The following is a 19,611-nucleotide window of genomic DNA, read 5'->3' as shown; positions in this document are numbered from 1 at the left end:
ATGCCAAAATCTCCGCTTTCGGCTTCTCCCCTGGCTTACGTTCTTTGTCCCAATCCTGCAATTCCGTCCACGTACCACCTAACTCCTCTGCATGATCTGTACCCTTCACCTGCCTCCACACGTCCACCGGGACCAAAAGTCTGAAAAACAATTCAATATCAGCTAAAGTCATAACAGTTGAAGATGCGGCTTCCGTTAATTCCTTATAATAGGCAGTCGGATTCTTTCTAGAGTCTGGTAGCTGAGCCTTCAAAGCTAAGACCTCACTCCTCTTCCATGGTGTATATACCCACTGCTCCTGAAAATGAGCATCTATACGAGCCCTAGTGACAGCTTTCGTTACTGGATCCACCATCTCGGGGACCTCAGGGTGAAAAATAGGGTGCACCTCGCGCATTGAATGTATTCCAGGAAAGTGAGGTGAACCTGCAGAGGGTAATTCATTTCTATACTGTAATATGGACTGTAAGCTGCGCATTACCTCCCGTACCCCAGTGTTAGCTCTATAGGCTCCATTTTTTATATCCCGTAGGGTCACAGGAGCCACTCCTCCTTACCCCTGCTCGCATAATGTTATCAATGTATTCAACATGTGCCACAGAGCATGCTGCTGCATCAAAGGCTCAAAATCTTTCATCGTGGACCAAATATCTTCAAACGAGTAAATGTTGTTCCTGGCCGACTGACAAGCCTGATTGGCCTCCATCTCATCCTGCTCATCCTCACGTACTACGTAACTTTTATTTTCTTTCAACCTGCAAAGCCTATCTGCGCGCTCCAAGCGTTGCTCATTCTCATTCTTTGTGTGTTCTCTCGCTTTCTGTGCCATTGTCTGTGCCCCCTTTTTCTGTGTCACCTTCTCCTCTCTTAATTTACGTTCCCTAACTTCCTTCTGCCACATCCTTAAGGAATCCAACATGCTCTGGCGACTGCGCCTAGCAAATAATTTATCCTGTAAATAATCCAATTTAGCTGCCTCAAAAGAACCTGTCAGGGGCCACTGCAAATCTACATTGTCACTAGTGTATCGATGCCACAGGGTACCAAACAAAATCGGGGGCAGTCCATGCTTTATGTACATATCAAAATTTGGGGTCCCTCCGGAGGGGCAGGTTGGCTCTCAGCCAATCTAGAATCCGATACACGACAGCAGCATCCGAAACACCGCAACTTACTAAAGCACGGCATCTCTACCTTGATACAATCACACCTTCTCACAAAGTCCGTTACCTCTGTTCACTAACTCCTAACTCGTTCACACACATATAGTATACATTTGAAATCAAAACACACACACACGCATCCTACACATTTAGATCCTACCAAACACGTGTTACCAAAATGGGACAAGGCCCGTCGACCGAGTCCTGGGGAACCTGGACCCTACCGCAGACCGAACAGAACGCTAACTGTTCTGAGGATGGAGAACGCATCCGCCACCCGGGCGTCACTACGGATCACTGCGCACTTTACCACAGGAGACCCAGGACCCACTCCCACCGAACCACCACTCTAGGTGTTCGGGGTGAGTTCCGGAGTTTACCCGCAATGAGCCACGCCTTCACCACAGTATCACCCGGTCGGATGACCACAACCAAGATACAAAATGTTCTCCCAACCTCCGTTAAGTCTGTCAGAGCACCACTCGCACTCTGACTTCCCCGGAGCACACTAGCCCCAGGAGCTCCTCAAACCATTAGAGACACCCTAGTCTCTCGGAGTACTTCAGCTCCTACAAACAACAGGCGGACCACTCACCTTCCGTATGCGGTACCGACCTCTACCGTTCTCCACCTCCGGCTGCCAGGACCAACACGGTCAGCTCCAGGTTCTGCCTTCTGGACCCCGGCGTAGGATCCGAACTGGGACCTCTCCCGATCAGCAGGGCGGGGCAGCGCTGCGAGAACCAAGCTCGGCATCAAATGGGTACCCGGACCCACCGTGCCGACCAGTAGGTCCCCGGTCTTCTGCTACCCACCTACGGGTGAGAAAGATTCTTATCGCGGGGTCCCTATTCGGGCGCCATCTGATAAGCGTGGCTCAAATCCACCCGAGTGACTTACCACACTCACCTATAGTTACTCAGTAAGAAGTCAGCTGGACAGTGGAGAAGAATAAACAAGGTAAATTTATTAGGCCACAAACTCCCATATGAGAGGGCCCTGTCCGACCTCACCCCTAAGAGTGCGCCGAGAGGACTACCTCATATCATCACAGCAATACATTATAACATGGTACAGTGAATTAGAACACACCCCTAATGGAAAATTACTGAACCCCAGACAGAGGAACAATGGCATCATACAAGAGGCATCTGCACCTGTGAGGGATACATTTGCTATCTTTGCCCAAGGCCGCGGAGCCGAGCCTCAGCGTCTCTGGGGCATGAGAACACTACTGATAAGAAACTTGTTAGTTTCGGCCTCAGTTAGCCGAGAAATGGAAACTGCTGCATTAGTGATTTTCCTATTCCTACGGGAGGGGTGAATGAGCGAGTGCGACTCACAGACACAGAGGAATACACAAAATGGAGGCACACGAGCTAAGCTAAGGAAACCAAATTTCATCACACATATAAATGAATAATCACATAAGGAGTAAATATAACGTAAAAGCATAAGTGTATACTTCATCAGTTAGACACATGATGCTAACTTGCATATGTAAATAGTGATGGGTGGGGCATCGAAAAGTGAAACCTATCAGTCATTTACAATAATAATCCCTCAAACTTTACTAATGCAAGCCCTATTGCATTGCAAATGCTCGTTAGAGTTGTGGCTGTGATTTGGACCCCACTCCTTTCACAGTGCCTTTATCTGAACGTAAGTAGAGTAGGACAGGGTAATCAAATCCATCCCCATACACCCAAAAACTATTTGGGACGGCATGACGCATACCAATGTTATAAGCACTATTTGGATAGATTGAATTAGCTCTGAGAGAATCTCTGCACAACACCTGATAGCGGTTGCACAAGCATCAGGCAATCCCCAGACAAGTGTGTGTTAAGTGGAAGCAGTACCAACAATTTTAAATGGAAAAACACAATACAATACCATTCCCAAACCAATTAAGAAGAAGAGAAAACACTTAATGAGTACAAATGTCAGAAGATCTTTAAAAGAGGTTAGTGGGTACCAGAAATATGAATTCATAAAGTTTTAAGACAAAACGTAGAGTGCCATTAAAAACAATAGTTTGTGATTTATTATGACCTTAGGTAAAATTGCAATTTCAGGGAGACCGTGATAGAGCAGAGGTGGGATACAACATGTGGGATGTCCTAGTCAAAGTACTTACCTTCAGACTTAGTCTCTGAAATGGAAGTCCTAAACATCCAGTGGGGCAAGGTCTAAGAATGTGGTCAGTGACAGTTCTCAGAGTCAGCCATGTCATCTTCAAGCTCACCAAAGCTCTGAGTAGGACAAAGCTAGTTTGTGGTTGCCAAGCGTGCTTGCTGGGTTGAATAGATTTGAGAGACAAACAAGGACCCCCTGGGTATCAAAAATACACAGATTCCTAGGGCAGGGTAAAAACCAATGTGAGTTCAAAATCCTAGGCCATCCACACAATAAGTGACCATACAAGCTGGGACCAAGGTAGAAAAAGAATTGTCGGGAGATAATGTGTATATTAAAAAATATATATATTTAATTAAACATAGATAAAAATCATATAGAGACTCAAATGATAAGTCAAACTATATGATACAATAAAACAATTACATATGCAATTCTTGAACACAATACATCAAATACATTCATTAAAAAGCAAATACATCATAGTAACGGTGTAGATCCTGGCTAGTTTTAACAATTATATACAAAAAAAAGGTGTTTACTGAGACAACGATTGTACTTATTAGAAGATTATTAAATAGACTCAAAGTCGAGTCTATTTAATAATCTTCTAATAAGTACAATCGTTGTCTCAGTAAACACCTTTTTTTTGTATATAATTGTTAAAACTAGCCAGGATCTACACCGTTACTATGATGTATTTGCTTTTTAATGAATGTATTTGATGTATTGTGTTCAAGAATTGCATATGTAATTGTTTTATTGTATCATATAGTTTGACTTATCATTTGAGTCTCTATATGATTTTTATCTATGTTTAATTAAATATATATATTTTTTAATATACACATTATCTCCCGACAATTCTTTTTCTACCTTGGTCCCAGCTTGTATGGTCACTTATTGTGTGGAAGGCCTAGGATTTTGAACTCACATTGAATAGATTTGCTGCCATGCTCGTGTCCCACGTTTTAATTTAAGACTCTGTCACATTATTGGAGTCAAAATCCTTCAGCGGCTTGATACCTGTATCTTAATCCTGTTTTCAGCGTGACAAAAATCTCTGAGTGCGTTAAACCTGTGTTTGTTGCCCACCCACTTACTGTGCTACCTTGTGACAAGTCTCAACACTTTGTCCCAGTCTTTCAGAGGTGGAAAAAATTACTATGTCTGACTTTTCTCTTACTGCTGGAAACGGTCCTTATGTTCAGTCCTGCAGACTCTAGCATCTCAGGACAGGCTTCTAAGCATCACGTCTCTCTCCCCCAAGGTATCCTGCGAGGTCTAGACTTCTTTAGTCAGATGGGCCCTACTGGAGTCATGATTCCTTCTTTTAGTGTACATGAAGCAGGATAAATGATTCAGATCAGTTCACTGCTGGAGAGCAGACCCAGTCACTGGGTGCTGGCACTAGGGAAAGGTCCTTGAGTTCTTGAGTCTTTCTTCTCCAGAAGGAGTCGGAAGTCTTCTCTTAGCAAGGCTTTCTTCAGATGAGGTCCACATGACATCAGGAATCTTCTGTGGAGGTGGAGATTAATGTACCATTTTTGCAATGTGCACTACCAGAAACTATGGACTGGAGAAATTCTGCCACCCAACTCTAAGTATTTTCTTGCAGTGCTCCCCCCCCCCTATGCAAAAATTCCTATTTGCCTTTCTGTAAAATCACACTGGAACCCCTGTTGCAATATGTCAGAAGCCTCCTGCCACCAGGCAGACCTGTCTTCAGTTCCTTGGCCACTTTCCGATTTAGCTGGACTCTCCTCCCACCTGACAATGACCAAACTGGTTCTTTTCCTCACTGTGAATTGAGCTTAGAATGAATAGGAGAAGCCATCACTGGCTTCTCTAAGTCAAAAGAGGTAGTGTCAAAACTGTCATTCGTTCTGCCAACTATTACTGTCCACTCATATTTAGGTAATCCCTGCTAAGTGATCAGCCATTAGTACTTCCTTGAACTTCATGAGTTCAAAGGCAGACCATTTACTTCTGAACTAGGGTTGTAAGCTCTCCCAGCCGAGGCTGTTTGTTTCAGCTCTAGCAGTGTGATAAGTGATCAAAGTTTGGATCATGCCACTGGGGCCATCTCAGCATTGGGACCTGGAGAATCTGGAGAATGGCCTTTTGGCAGTGCTGCTTGTGGATGGGACATCTTCAGTGGCACTTGCACTGTGCAGCTCATTTGAACCTGGGCAGCAACCTGATGGCAGGTTTGAAAGGGCCCCTACGAAACATATTACAATCCCCTGCTAGCATTTGTTCTTTAGTAGAATATGAGTCCCAGAATGCCTGGGCAGCAGTTATCCCGTATGGGTTTTCACTATAGGAGCAGCCCACCTAAGACCTGCTGCTCATTATTCAGGAAATTTGCAGCAGAGAACTTCGTGGGAGTGCTGGACCCAAACAACAACCTAAAACGACACAAAGAGGACATTTTCTTAGGTTCCTAAGTCATTTGGAGCATTGGGAGGGTTCGCTGCAAACATTTAGGTGTTCCAGAGGAAAAATTCTTTTGACGAAATTATGACCACTGGGGTTTTCCCAGTAAACTACTCCATGGGGCCCTCAATAATTTGAGTTAGGGACCAAAAAAAACTTGGCAAATTAAGTGAACACTATCCAACAGGGCTCTACCAATAGGTATAGTGTGCTTGTGGATGGATGAATAAACATCTTTCTACTATAGGAGGTGGGAAAATAAGTACCAGGGTCCTCAAAGAAGCCTGAGACCTATTGTTGGACCATTACATAGGATGACACATATCGTTCTATTTAAATGCAATGATAATAGATAGCCCCATACATCACCACAGGTTTTAATCATCCCTTAGGAACACTGGCCATATCAGTGATGTCATTTGAGATGTCTTCAGTGAGTCATCAGTGATGTCCCTGACCATGTCATGAGTGATGTAATATGTGACATCATCAGCAGTGCATTGCGGGAGCGCGAGTTATAGTTAGCTGAATTAACTATAATGGGGGAATTTCTCTGGTTTTGTACGAGTGAAATGTCCAACTAACTATAACTTTCCCTAAAACCTATGGTTTTTTCAGTGAATTTCAAAGGTGTTTTTTAAATGCTAGTTTCTAACTATGCCTACAGAGGTAGGACATGTGAAGAAAGAGGAAAAAATGCACAGAAAGAAGCAAAAGAAATGCAGAAAGAAGCAACAGAAGTCTACAAAGAAGAAGAAAAGTGCAGGAAGAAGCAAGACATGCGCAGAAGGAACCAACAGAGGAGCTGAAAGAGTCCTTGTTGCAAACCTTTTTCAGACGGGTAGTGGTGGTACTGACTCTGACAAACCAGACCTAGAGCCAGTGCTTTGCTAAAAGACACTGAGAATACAGTGAAAACACCTACATACACTAGGGAACACTATGCGTTGGGGTACCCCTGTGATTAGCATGGTCTCTTCTGTATGGCCCTAGTACATAATAGGGCAGGGGGGTTAAAACTACCTCTAAGTCAGAGGTGCAGAAATATGCTACTTTAACTAGTAGTCGTGTTTGCAGAGTGGTGGAGAAATGGTGCTGGGCGTCCAACCAATGCTCAGGAATTCCACTGGGTAGGACTTACAGGAGGTACCAGGAGGGATTCTTGGCCCCCAAACTCCCTCAGGACTAAATTGGACTTCATCCCCCACCCCGTAGTCTGCCACGAGGCACGTTTTCAGAGTGGTAGAGAAAGGGGGTTATGGCCTCCGAAGACGTCTTAGCAATCCTACTGTGTGGGACTTACTGGAGGTAACAAGAGGGGTAGTTGGCCCCCAAGGACATCCTTTGGGGCCAACTTACCAAACTATTACCTCCAGTCAGTCCCACACAGCAGCACTGGCAAGTACTCATACCAGGCCACGCCCACTTTGCCCACCACTCTACAAACGCGCTCCCTGGCGCGCTCATGGATGGGGATTGAAGTCCACTTCACTGCTGGGAGTCCTTTAGGGGCCAAATAGCCTATCTTTTACCTCCAGTATGCCCCATACAGTGGGATTGGTGAGAGGTAGACAAGGGCCGAGCCCCCTTTCTCCACCACTCTTCAAACGTGCCCCCTGACGCATTGTAAGTTGGGGGATTACGTCCCCTTGAATCCTGGGGGTCCCTGGGGTCCAACTAGCCCATCAGGTACCTTGAGTAAGAGTCACAGAGCTGCATTGCAGAGAGGTGTAAAAAGGGGCGTGACCTGGACTACCTCTCTGCAACGCACACAGTGGCGCTTACTGGAAGCACGGGTGAGCTAGTTGTCCCCCAGGGACCCTCAGGATTGAAAGGGAATTAATTCCCCAACTTAAAAGGTGCCACTGGGGTTGTTTGCACACGTCAACTCAGGCCCCATCCCCTCCCTTTAGCACTGTACAAAAATGGCCCGTGGCACATTTTAAGTTGCAGGATGAAGTCCCCGTGAATCCTACGGGACCCTTGGGTCCAACTAGCCCAGTAGGTACCTCCAGTAAATGCCGCAGAGCTGCATTGCTGAGAGGTGTAAAAAGGGGGCGCTTACCGGACCACCTCTCTGCAATGCAGCCCTGTGGCGCTTACTGGAGGTAACTAGTGGGTTAGTTGGCCCCCAGGGGCCCTCAGTACTGAAGGGGAATTAGTTCTCCAACTTAAAATGCGCCACAGGGCGTGTTTGCACACATATCACCTCAGGCTCCGCCCCCTCCCTTCACCACTGTGAAAACGCGCCCCGTGGCGCGTTTTAAGTTGGGGGATAAAGTCTCCTGGAATCCTGAAGGTCCCTGGGGTCCAACTAGCCCACCAGGTACCTCCAGTAAGCGCCACAGGGCGAGTTTGCAGAGTGTTGCTGGGAGGGGACAGAGCCCGAGTCACGATCGCCTGTTTTCTTAAATAATATTTTGGGGAAGGTGGCTGTGTGGCCCGCTTCTTTTGACATTTTGGGCCCTGGGGAGCCCATCCCCCAAGGCCTGACCCCCATTAAAAAAATATATATATATTAACAAGGAGGGGGCCTCGTGGTTTCCCCCTCCCATGGCCAATTCCAGCCCCGGGGACCCCATCCCCCGGGGCATGGCCAAATATATATTTTTTATTATGGAGGAGGGCAGCGTGGGCCTCCTCCTGAGGCCTCTTTTGGCCAAGAGGACCCCATCCCCCGGGCCGGCCTTTATTTTTTTTCCTTTATTTAATTTATTTTTGAGGAGAAGAGCCGCTTGGCCCCCCTCCCGGGCCACTTCTAGCCCCGGGTAACCCATCCCCTAGGGCAGGCCCTATCCATTGGGGACCGTGGGGAGAGCTATAATGCCCAAACGGTCTTGCCGGCTCCCTGCATCCTGCGGGAACCGGCATTGCTTTTCCATATGGGGAGCTGCTGATAAGCAGCTCCCCTTGTGGAAAAGCAATCTGGTTTCACTGCTCTCGCTTCAATGAAGCAAAGCAGTTTGCAATGACGGGGCAAGAGCAAACAGAAGTGTACCGGGGGTGGGCACCCCGGGACACTGCAGGAGCTGGACCTGGGGGGTGGACGTCCCCAGGGCCATGAAGGGCTCCAGGAGGGGGACCATGTGTCCCCCCTCCCACCTACTGCACAACCCCGGTAAGGTGGTGGTCCCGGGGCTCAGGGGTCAGTTACGGACCCCCAAATTTGAATATTAATGCCCTGGGGAGGTGGCTGTCCCCGGGGTGTGTGGGGGGGCTCATGCCCCCACATGTGTATTTAAAAAAAAATAAACACCCTGGGGGTGGCCGTCCCCAGGGCAGTGGGGGGTGTGTGCCCCCGCAAAATAATTAATAAATGCCCCTGGGGTGGCGGTCCCCAGGGCTTGGGGGGCCTTGGAGGCCTCCCACACATAAAAAATAAGAAGATCCGGGGTGTGGCAGTCCCCGGGGCTGCGGGGGGCTGTGCCCCCGCAAATATTTATGGAAACCCCTGGGGTGTGGCAGTCCCTTGGGCTGTGGGGGCCTCCCTTGGCCCCCGCAATTACATAATCGCATGTCCCCGGGTCTTGGCCCACTCGGGGCTAAATAATAACAAAGCGCTTCATCTGAGCAGGTCTAGGGGGTCAGGGTGGTTCTATCCTGCCCCCTTTTCTTTTTCACCTTTGTTTCCCTGTTTTCTCGTGCCTCTTTTATCGAGGCACAAGATGGCTGCCAACACTTCCTGGTTTGAAGTGTTGACAGCCAATTGGAATATAGCTCGTGGTCGGGAGGGTCCGCGGATCCATCGCACCTCTATATATCGAAACTTTTATTTTTTGATTTTCTCAGCAACTAATGAACGGATTTACACCATTTAAAAAAGGGCGCTTTCTGAACCAAGCACTACCTTTTTGCCAAATTTGGTGTAATTCCATTCAGCAGTTCGAGCTGTAGCCTATGGGAAATTCATTTTTCGACCTCTTTTTTTTTTAGTTTCTCAGAAAGTACTGAACGGATTTACACCATTTAACAAAAAGAGTTCTTACTGAAACAAGGGCTACCTTTTTGCTAAATTTGGGGTAATTCCGTTTAGCAGTTTGGGCTATAGCCGTGTCTAAAGTTTCCTATGGAAAATACATGGAGAAAACACGTTTTGGGACCCCCCCTATTTTCTCGGCCCCCCCTTATCAAATCACCCCAAAACTTTCAGGTTAGAAGCTGACCGGAGTGCCCCACGAGTTTTGAAAATTTCGCGAAGATTCGTTATCCGGCGCCAAAGTTATTGGGAAAATAAAAAAAGCTTTTCCTATTGAAACTAGGTCCTATTATAACTACCTACTGGTGACTGCCAGTAGGTAATATATATATATATATATATATATATATATATATATATATATATATATATATATATATATATATATATATATATATATATATATATATATATATATATATATATTGAAAGTACTGGATCCCACCAAAATAGAAGGAAGCAGAGACGGCACACCAGGAAACTATATTCCAGTTTAGCTCGCATTATTCTTTCCAAGGCCCAGGCTCCCCTACTGTAGTTAGTAATCATTCTGGGTGGATTGGGTTGGGTACTGTTCTCTAATTCTTTCCTTCTGGAGTCGCTTCTAGATATACTAAAAAGGACTTCCTCCTGTTTCAAACCTTGGACTTTAGTCTGAGCACTGGTTAGTACCTCCTCATCATATCCCCTTTGGGTGAACCGTTCTATCATGGCCTTTTGTTCCAGATGGAAATCTGCATTGGTGCTGCAATTGCGTCGAGCCCTCAGGAGCTCCCCGTAGGGGATACTTCTCTTCAGGGGAGTCGGATGGTGGCTCGACGCATGCAGGACCGCATTTCCAGCTGTAGCCTTCCGGAAAAGGCGTGTTTCAGTTGCTTAATACATTATTTTGCTAACGTTCTCGGCAGGGCACACTGTCAACCATTATTACGACCACTATTCATTTCGGCAGTGGGGTAGACAAACATCGTCCACTTCCCACACTAAATACACAAACATCAACGTACATACAATGAATGTTGAATTGTGGACATAATGAAATATAATTTGTTAAATTTAATCGTTCATTGTCAATGTTTTACCTTTGAGTATTTCCTTTATGTCTACTGTTTACAAAAATAGTTGTGGGACTATAAATGTGGCAAAAAACAAAATGGCGGTTACTTGAAAAAGGCTTACGCCGAAACGCGTCGTCTTGGGTTAACGAGTGCACAATAAAGGGATTTTGTGCAAGGTTTCCTGGTGTGCCGTCTCTGCTTCCTTCTATTTTGGTGGGATCCAGTACTTTCAGCATTCAGGTAGCGGCTGCTGCTACCGACGGCATCAGCGTTGCCTGGTTGAGGGTCGTTCAAGCAGCAGTGTGAACGTGATATATATATATATATATATATATATATATATATATATATATATATATATATATATATATATATATATATATATATATATATTCACTGAAAAAAACATAGGTTTCACACCAGTTATAGTTAGGAATTAGCATTTATAAAACCTATTAAATTCACTGAAAAAACCATAGGTTTCACACCAGTTATAGTTAGCTGGAAATTTTACTGACATAAAACCATTGAAACTCCCACGTTATAGTTAGTTGGACTCACTATAACTTGCGCGCCTGCAATGCACTGCTGATGACGTCACATATTACATCACTCATGACATGGTCAGTGACATCACATCACTTTTTAAATGCTAATTCCTAACTATAACTGGTGTGAAACCTATGGTTTTTTCAGTGAATTTCAGGTTTTTTAATAGCAAATTTCTATAGCTATGAAATGTAATATTTTTATAATGAATCCTATATTTTATATTTATGTAAGACTATTTTTTTAATGTATATTGTTCATGGTTTTTTTGGGGGGTTTTTTTGCCCTGGAGCGCTCCCGGTGCGCCTCCTGGTGAGCGCACTGGTAAGCGCAGTCATGCGGCGTGCCCCAGGGCGCATACCGGTGAGCGTCCCGTTAGCGCTATTGCCACGAACAAAAACATCATCTTGACGTATCGCGTAGCCGCTTCCACGTGATACGCACGGCGTAAAGGTACCTGGAAGCACTCGCACAACGTAAGCATCCAACGCGCTTACGCGACGCGCCCCGGGGCGCGTAGCGTAAGCGCGTCGGGTCATGTGACCTAAAAATAACACTTTTTATTGGTTCAGGACAGTTTTTTTTCCTAATGATGAAAGCCCCCACCTTTTTTCCTCATTCTCACTTTGTACTTTGAGTGAAGAAGACCTGTTGAAAGACCTCTCTGTACCTTTTTGGACTGAAAAATGGCTTCAGTAGCAGCAGCAGCAGGAACATCTCAGCCACCACCACCACCACCACCAAGAGGACCACCACAACACCACAGTGGTGGAGATGAAGAAGAAGAGGAGGAGGAGGAGGAGGGGAGGAGGACGTTCCTGCCAGAAGATAATACCCCATATAGGCCAAAGCAGCACATTATCTGGGAGTTTTTTTCCATCCCAAACTACCTCAAAAAAGTGAATGCGCCAAGGGTTACTTGCCTAATCTGTGGCACTGAACTTTCAAGGGGGAACCCTAACAAGAAGTACTCTTTTGGCAATAACACCATGATTTGCCACATGCAACGCTGGCATCCTAACAACTATGCTGCGGCAGAGGTCCGAGAACTGGCCAGAAACCCTCCCCAATCTTCACCCAGCACCTCCAAAAGAAAGCAACCCACTCCATTGGGTCCAGAGACAAGGGAGATGGTCCCAAACATACAACCCCAGTTTGGGCAATACAAAATCACTTGTATATTTTGTGGTAAAAGAATTACCTATGGTGAGTAAGCATGGGCGAATTTTGCGAATCTCGCGTTCGCAAATTTTGCGGATTTGCGAACTCGCAATCCGCAAAATCCGCGAATTCTCGCGAATTTGCGGATTTCTTTTTTTGTGTGTGTTCGCGCGGGTTTCTGCCAGTTCGCGAGGGTTTTTGTACAATTTCGCAAACGCGAACTTACCTGTCGGGTCGCAAGTTTTGCGAACTTGTTGTTTCTACGTGTCCAGCCTGTTTGGGACACTCTTCTTCATCACTGCCACCTTCTGTCACCACTGCCACTCTCTGGTTCACCCATGCCACCCTCTGGCTCCCCCATGCCACCCTCTGTTTCATCACAGCACCCTCTGGTTGTCCAGTGTACATTATTGTGGCAAAGCAAAGCACACATTCCCTGCCTCAAGTGACCTGAATTAATTTGGGGCTTATTAATGTGTCACAGAATATTTTTTTAGCTGGCACCTGCTTCCTTAGTGCTTCCTGATTAGTGATCTTTTGCACTTGCTAAGTGCTTTCATTGTTGCAAAATTAGTTACAACACCTGCCCTGCCCCAACTGACAACAATGAATTAGGGGCTGATTAATGTGTCACTGGATTTGAACTTCCAGCCTGGCTCCTGCTTGTCTCCCTTAGCTGTAATTCAGGACCTTTGTGGCATATGTGTAACTATTCTGAGGGTCAGAGCAGGGTCACATAATAGTTGCAAGTAGGCAACTGAACTCTGGAGGGGCCCCTCAGGAAGCACTACAGGAAATGGCTACTAATGATGAGCTTGAACTTTTGAACCTGGTAAGTAGTTTCAGTTTTGCTAAGATCGTATTTCTGCAATTTAGCGCTTATTCGCGGGGCGCGAAGTTGAACTGGGAAGCCGTGAACTCACGCGAACAGTGCGAGCAAGCCATAAAATCCGCTGCTCGCGGATTTGCGGATTTTGCGGGAAATTCGCGAATCTCGCGGATTGCGAATTTACCGAAAATCCGCAAAATCCGCGAGCGGAACGGATTTTCCGCCCATACTTAATGGTGAGCAAAGCATAAAGCTCCTCAACCATGCTGGTGACAACCACAATTGCCCCAAAAAACCTTAATTGTTTCCTGATTTTTTTTTGCTCCAGTTGAGCCGTTTACAATTCCCTGTTTTTTGTTTCTCCCCATAAAAATAACAAAAAAATATAAAATTGTTCATAAAAGCCAAAAAAAGTACAAAATGTTCAAAAAAACAATAAAAAAAATATAAAACAACAAAAAGAAGAAAAAAACAGTTCTTTTTAGAACTACCTCCAATTTATAAAAAAAGCTACATTTTTTTAGAACTCTGTCATTCTTTTTTCCCCATGGTACACTCCCCGGTACGCTCCACGGTGCGCGTACCGGGCGCCCCCCCGCGCAAATCGAAAAAAAAAATAATAATTTTGTGCCCCGCGGGGCCCTTTTATGGCCGCCACATCAAACCTAGGGGGTCAGGGGGGGTCTACTCTGTCCCCTTTTGGTCATTTCCCCCTTTGTTTTTGCCACCTCTTGTGTCTCGATCCTACTGAGACACAAGATGGCGGCCGCTCCGGACTGTTTGGAATGTTGACAGACACCCGAGAGCCAATCAGCTTTCCGCGAGCGAACTCGCGTAGCGCGCTGGTGCGCGCCCCGGTGCGCGTACTGGGGCGCGCTTATAGACATATATATTTGTTTGAACCTACATTACTCAAAATCCACTGGAGCACATATCTTGAGACATAGCAAAGGCATATCGGGCTACCAGTCCCTACAATTTTGCCAAGTTTGGTGGAAATCCATTCAGCCGTTCGGGCTAAAAGTGAGTTCGACCGCCCTATGGAAATTAACATGGGGAAAACACGTTTTGGGACCCCCCTTTTATCTCGGCCCCCGCTTGACGAATCCCCCCCAAACATTCAGGGAAGGAGCGGAGCCCCGCGAGGCAAATTTGAGGCAAATTTCAGGCAGATTCCCCAACCGGCGCCAAAGTTATTACCAATAGAATGTTGCGAATTACCCATACAAAATAATTCTAACTATAACTACCTACTGGTGACCGCCAGTAGGTAATATATGTGTATAACTAAATATATATATATGTACATTATCTATTTATCTATCCATAAATAAATGTATATGCAAATGAAACATACAAATATTTCCAATGTATTTCAAAGCATTACATAAATTACCAAATATGTAAAATATAAAATATTGTTTACAAAAATATAAATAAACATAAACATAAACAAATATTATAAATTAAAAAGTAAACAAAAATAATGAAAATATATATTTAACCAATACTAGGAAAAGTATTGGAGCCTGGGAATATTGGGTAAACTCTTCCCACTCCATTTTATGCAACAGTAGTGAAAGTTTAGGACTTTGGAGGGGTAACATTTACTATTCCCACTCCAAACAGCGCAACAATAGGGAAAGTATCATACTTCAAAGAAGTTAAATTGACTATTTCCACTCCATACAGTGAAAGTACAGAAAGTGTTGGACTTTTGAGGGATACGATTTGCTATTCCCAATCCAGTCTGTGCAACTGCAGGAAAAGCTTTGGACTTTGGAGGGGCTAAGTTTACTATTGCCACTCTAAACAGCACAATTGTAGAGAAAGTGCTAAACTTCAAAGGGGTGAGATTTATTATTCCCACGCCAGTCTGTGTAACAGTAAGAAGAGCGTTTAACTTCGGAGGCGTAAGGTTTATTATTCCCTCTCCAGTTCCTGGAACAATAGGTAAATCATTGAACTTCGGATAGGTAAGATTTTCTATTTCCAATCCACTCTCTACAACTACGTCATTACACTCAAAGTGAAAGTAAAATGAGCTGATCAGCTCATTTCACTTTCCCTGCCTACATGCGTCTGGGGCTATCTCACCCCCGAGTACGTAGGCAAACTGGAGAGGTATCTTTGTAAAGGAGGGATCTCCCTCTTCCAGTGTTATCCTTGCTTATGAATCCCTGATTATGGATTTCCACAGGAGGGCAAAAACGCAGGCACTCCTAATCTATCACAAAACATTCTGTTTTTGCAAAGGGGTGCACCTGCGTTTTTGGACCTGAGCCAGGCGGCCTTCTAGGGAAAACTACCAAACCCAGACATTTCGAAAATTAGACACCCAAAGGACTCCAGGGAGCTGTGGCTTGTGTGGATCCCCCAGAAGTTTTTGGGTACCCAGAATCCCCTGCAAACCTTAATTTTAGCTTACAAAAATCTAATTTTCCTCACATTTCTGTGTGGGAAAGTTGTGGAATACCCCGGCCAACACAAATTTCCTACCACCCAGCATTCCCCATGTCTCCCAATAAAAATGGTAACTCACATGTGTGCCAAGTGCCCAGGGAAAGGCCCAAAGCATATTTTGGATACAACATTATCTACCTACGTTTTTGGTCCCGATCTCTGTTGCCATCTAGGTAAGCTTACCAAACCCGGACATTTCTGAAAACTAGACGCCTCGTGGAGTCCAAGGATGTGTGGCTTGATTGGGTCCCTCAACGGTTTCCTACCCAGAATCCCCTCTAAACCTCAAATTTAGCTTAAACAAATTACATTTCCCTTACATTTCTGTCTGGGATCACGGCGCTGGCACAAATTTCTTAACACCCAGTGTTTCCCTTGGTCTCCTGATAAAAAGTATCCCTCACTGAGTATACATCACTTCATTGCAAACCCAAGGGGGATGATGGACGGAGTGTTTAACATTACAAGCACTCACCCCAGTCAACTGATCTGGGTTTAATCCATCATCATTCTTTAGCTCACTCCGCCACCCCAGTTCAGACATGGCCATATGCAAATCAGTCTGACCCTGTGCCTCATGGGAACAGTCCAGCCCGAACTGCCAAACCATGTCTTTCCTGGACCGGAAACAAGCATCCTGGGACCGGTTTCAGGCTAATCAGCCGGCATCAGCCAGGCTAGCTTGAACCTGAATCTTGAATCAAGACTAATTTGCATATGGATGGGTGCAAATTAGGACCGGATCTCTGTACTCGGGTGAATTTATGACATTGTTCTACATTCTATCCATCAACTTTTGTTTTTGCACATACAGCAATTCATTACCAAATGAATTGCTGTATACCCAGACACAATAAAAAAACATTGCAAGGTGCAGGGCAGTTATTGGCTCTGGGTACCTCATGTTCTTTGTGAACAAGCCCTATATATACTTGCAACCAGGAGGTTCTCACAGATGTAACATATATTGCTTAAAAAAATCTGCCGTAGTTAGAAGAAGTTACAGGTAAAATTGTAGGTACAAATGTCTGTTTTTTTCTAATCCATTTCAATAATTTTTATTTCAAACTATTAGTTTCTGTAGGAAGTCCTTGAAGGATCTACACAAATGACCCCTTGATAAATTCAGAATTGTATCTACGTTTCAGGCATGTATAACTTTCCTGTACTCATTTTTGGTTTCGCACCCGTTTCTTTCACTAACTGGAAGGAGGTTGAAAGCACACAAAATAGGAAAGATTGGTTATGTCCCAGTAAAACGCCAAAACTGTGCAGAAAATGTTGGTTTTCTGGGAAGATGATGATTTTAGTACCACAAACCCTTTGTTGATACCATTCGAAGGGAAAACAACAGACGCTTTCTTCTGCAGCATTTTTTTCCCATTTTTCAAGCCCAAAACAAATGTTGCTGTATTTTGCCTAATTTCTTGGTCCCCTCCAGAGAAGTCCACAAACCCCTAGTACCTTTAGAATCCTCTGGATGTTGGAAGAAAAGGACGCACATTTGGCATGGACAGCTTATGTGGACAAAAGGTTATGGGGGCCTAAGTGCAAACTACCCCAAATAGGCTAAAAAGGGCATGGCACTGGGGGGACGCCTGACAGCGAAAGGGTTAAAAAAAACAGGATTCCTAAAAATACTGTTACTTACCTAAAAAACGATACTCTCACCAATTATAGTTTTGCAATACAATATTTTGTGTCACAATATTTGTTTCCAATATTTGTGTCGCTCATTATTTACCACTCAATATTTTGTTCAAAAGCCTCCCAAATTATAGGTGTTTCACTTCTCTTTCTAAAACCTTTCCATACTGCAACCTTATGTTGAAGGACATGGGCAAAATTCTCTCCATGTTCCTAAATATTTACTGAGACTCCCCGACATAGCAATCAATTGACTCATTTGATGTAGTTTAGATACATGGTAGGGAATGAGGATGACATATTGCGGGTCTCATATGACTGTGCCACCGCTCGGGATCTGGGATCCCCGGCATTTGCAGCGGGCCTTTGGTGGTCTGACTGCCAAAGTCGTAATTGAGCAGTCATGGCTATGAATGTCCTTAGGACCGCTATAGTTGTAGTCAGCCCCTTAGTCTCTTTTTTGGAAGTCGAAAAGCTCAAGTGAGACGAGTCCATGAGGCCGGATGCCCCTTTGGTGAAGGACCGCTAAAAAGGATTTGTTGCTGTGGATGAGAATGTAGCGAGAGCTGCTGTTAAATCGGGCCAACCAGTGATACACCTTGGGCAGATAGTTGAGGCCGAGTGCTCCTCTCAGTTTTCAGAGCAGTCTTCAGCCAACCATTTTCTAAGTCCCAAGTTTGGCTTTTGTCTATCTGGGCACCTTTAGCACCACCATCAAGGGTCCAGGTCTATGGGGGACACCACTTGGGGTGTGAGGACTCAGGCTGAGCCATGTGCCATTTCAAGATGGTCGGAGCCATTTCTGTCACCAAGGCTTTGATCAGAAGGCCAGCTAACTAGTGCTTGGAGTCACTCCGGTAGTCAGCTCAAGTAGCAGGGCAGGCCTCTGAGGGTTTAAGGCAGGCTCCAGGCAGCAAAGCAGTCCTTTCAGATGCAGCAAAGGCAGTCTTGTGGAGTACACAGCAGGCCATAGCAGCAGGTAGTCCTCTGAGAGTCCTTCTGCGGATCCTAAAAGTGAACAGAAGAGTGGGTTTGAGAGTCCTATGTTTATACCTGGTGCCTTCTTTGAAGTAGGAGACATTTTTAGATAATTCCCTTTGAAGTTCTTGAAGTTTCCTGTCTCCCCTGCCCTGGCTCCAATCTTGCTGCATGAACAACACAGTGGCAACAAGTCTGTTGTGTGAAGGCAGAGCACAGCCTATTCAATTGCAAGTGGGGCTTTGACCAGCTCTACTACCCCATCCTGCTAGTAATGGCCAATGCAGGCACACCTAGTTCTTGTGTGGCTATCTGGGAAGAATAATCAAAGTCAAACTGCTAACTATAACCCAGAAACAGAATGCAGGCACCAAATAGTTAGGGCAGGAAAATGCCAACTTTCTAAAAGTTTTCTATGAAGCAGGATGCACTCCTTTCTTTGTGTTTGATTTTCAATTTTACTTTGTTTCAAAATGGATGCATGCGTACTGGGTGCCGTGAACTATCCCAGTCACGAATACTTAAAGTGATCTAAAAGGCACGTGATTTACGTGCCACCCCGTCGTACTGCTTAAAGGGAGTGTACCCTAATCATTTAGCCAATATATCATTCGCCATGTTAAACAGTTGATACTCATGCCTATTGTCCATAATTCATCCAAACGTTTAATGCAATCACTCGAAGACACTCAAGATCACTGGGAGGACAGCGCATTTCTCATAGGTATTTTATTATGTAATTTCAAACTGCCTTCAGCGTGCCCATCTAGGCTTCAACTTAAGCATGTAGAGGTAAATAGATTATACTCCAGAACTGCACAAGACAGAAACAGACATCTAAACCTGCTGTTCAAAACCAAAAGTACAAAAATGCAATTAGACCCTGCTGTGCTTATACCTTTAAATCATCACGTTTTCAGTCATTAGCCCTCCAGTATGTGAGAAAACATACCCATCTATGCTTGCTCCTGTTTCCATTTACTATAAAAATGCCTGATCCCAGTGCTTATAAAAGGGAAAATTTAGCCATTAGGACAAATGAGTGAATGCAGAAAACCTCTCCTTATTCATGCACAAAGTCCTTACCTTTACCAAACCATAAACCCTTCCCAACTCCCTGTTACCAGCCTGAATCCTAATGGCAAACTGCCTTTCCCAAACCCAAGATGTTAAACACTCTACCTTGAATACCTTCTCGCCTCCTCTACT

The sequence above is a fragment of the Lissotriton vulgaris genome, chromosome 9 (assembly GCF_964263255.1).
Source record: "Lissotriton vulgaris chromosome 9, aLisVul1.2, whole genome shotgun sequence".
Classification (NCBI taxonomy): Eukaryota; Metazoa; Chordata; class Amphibia; order Caudata; family Salamandridae; genus Lissotriton; species Lissotriton vulgaris.
The sequence above is the reverse complement of the archived record's forward strand: the minus strand, read 5'-3'. Positions refer to the sequence as shown.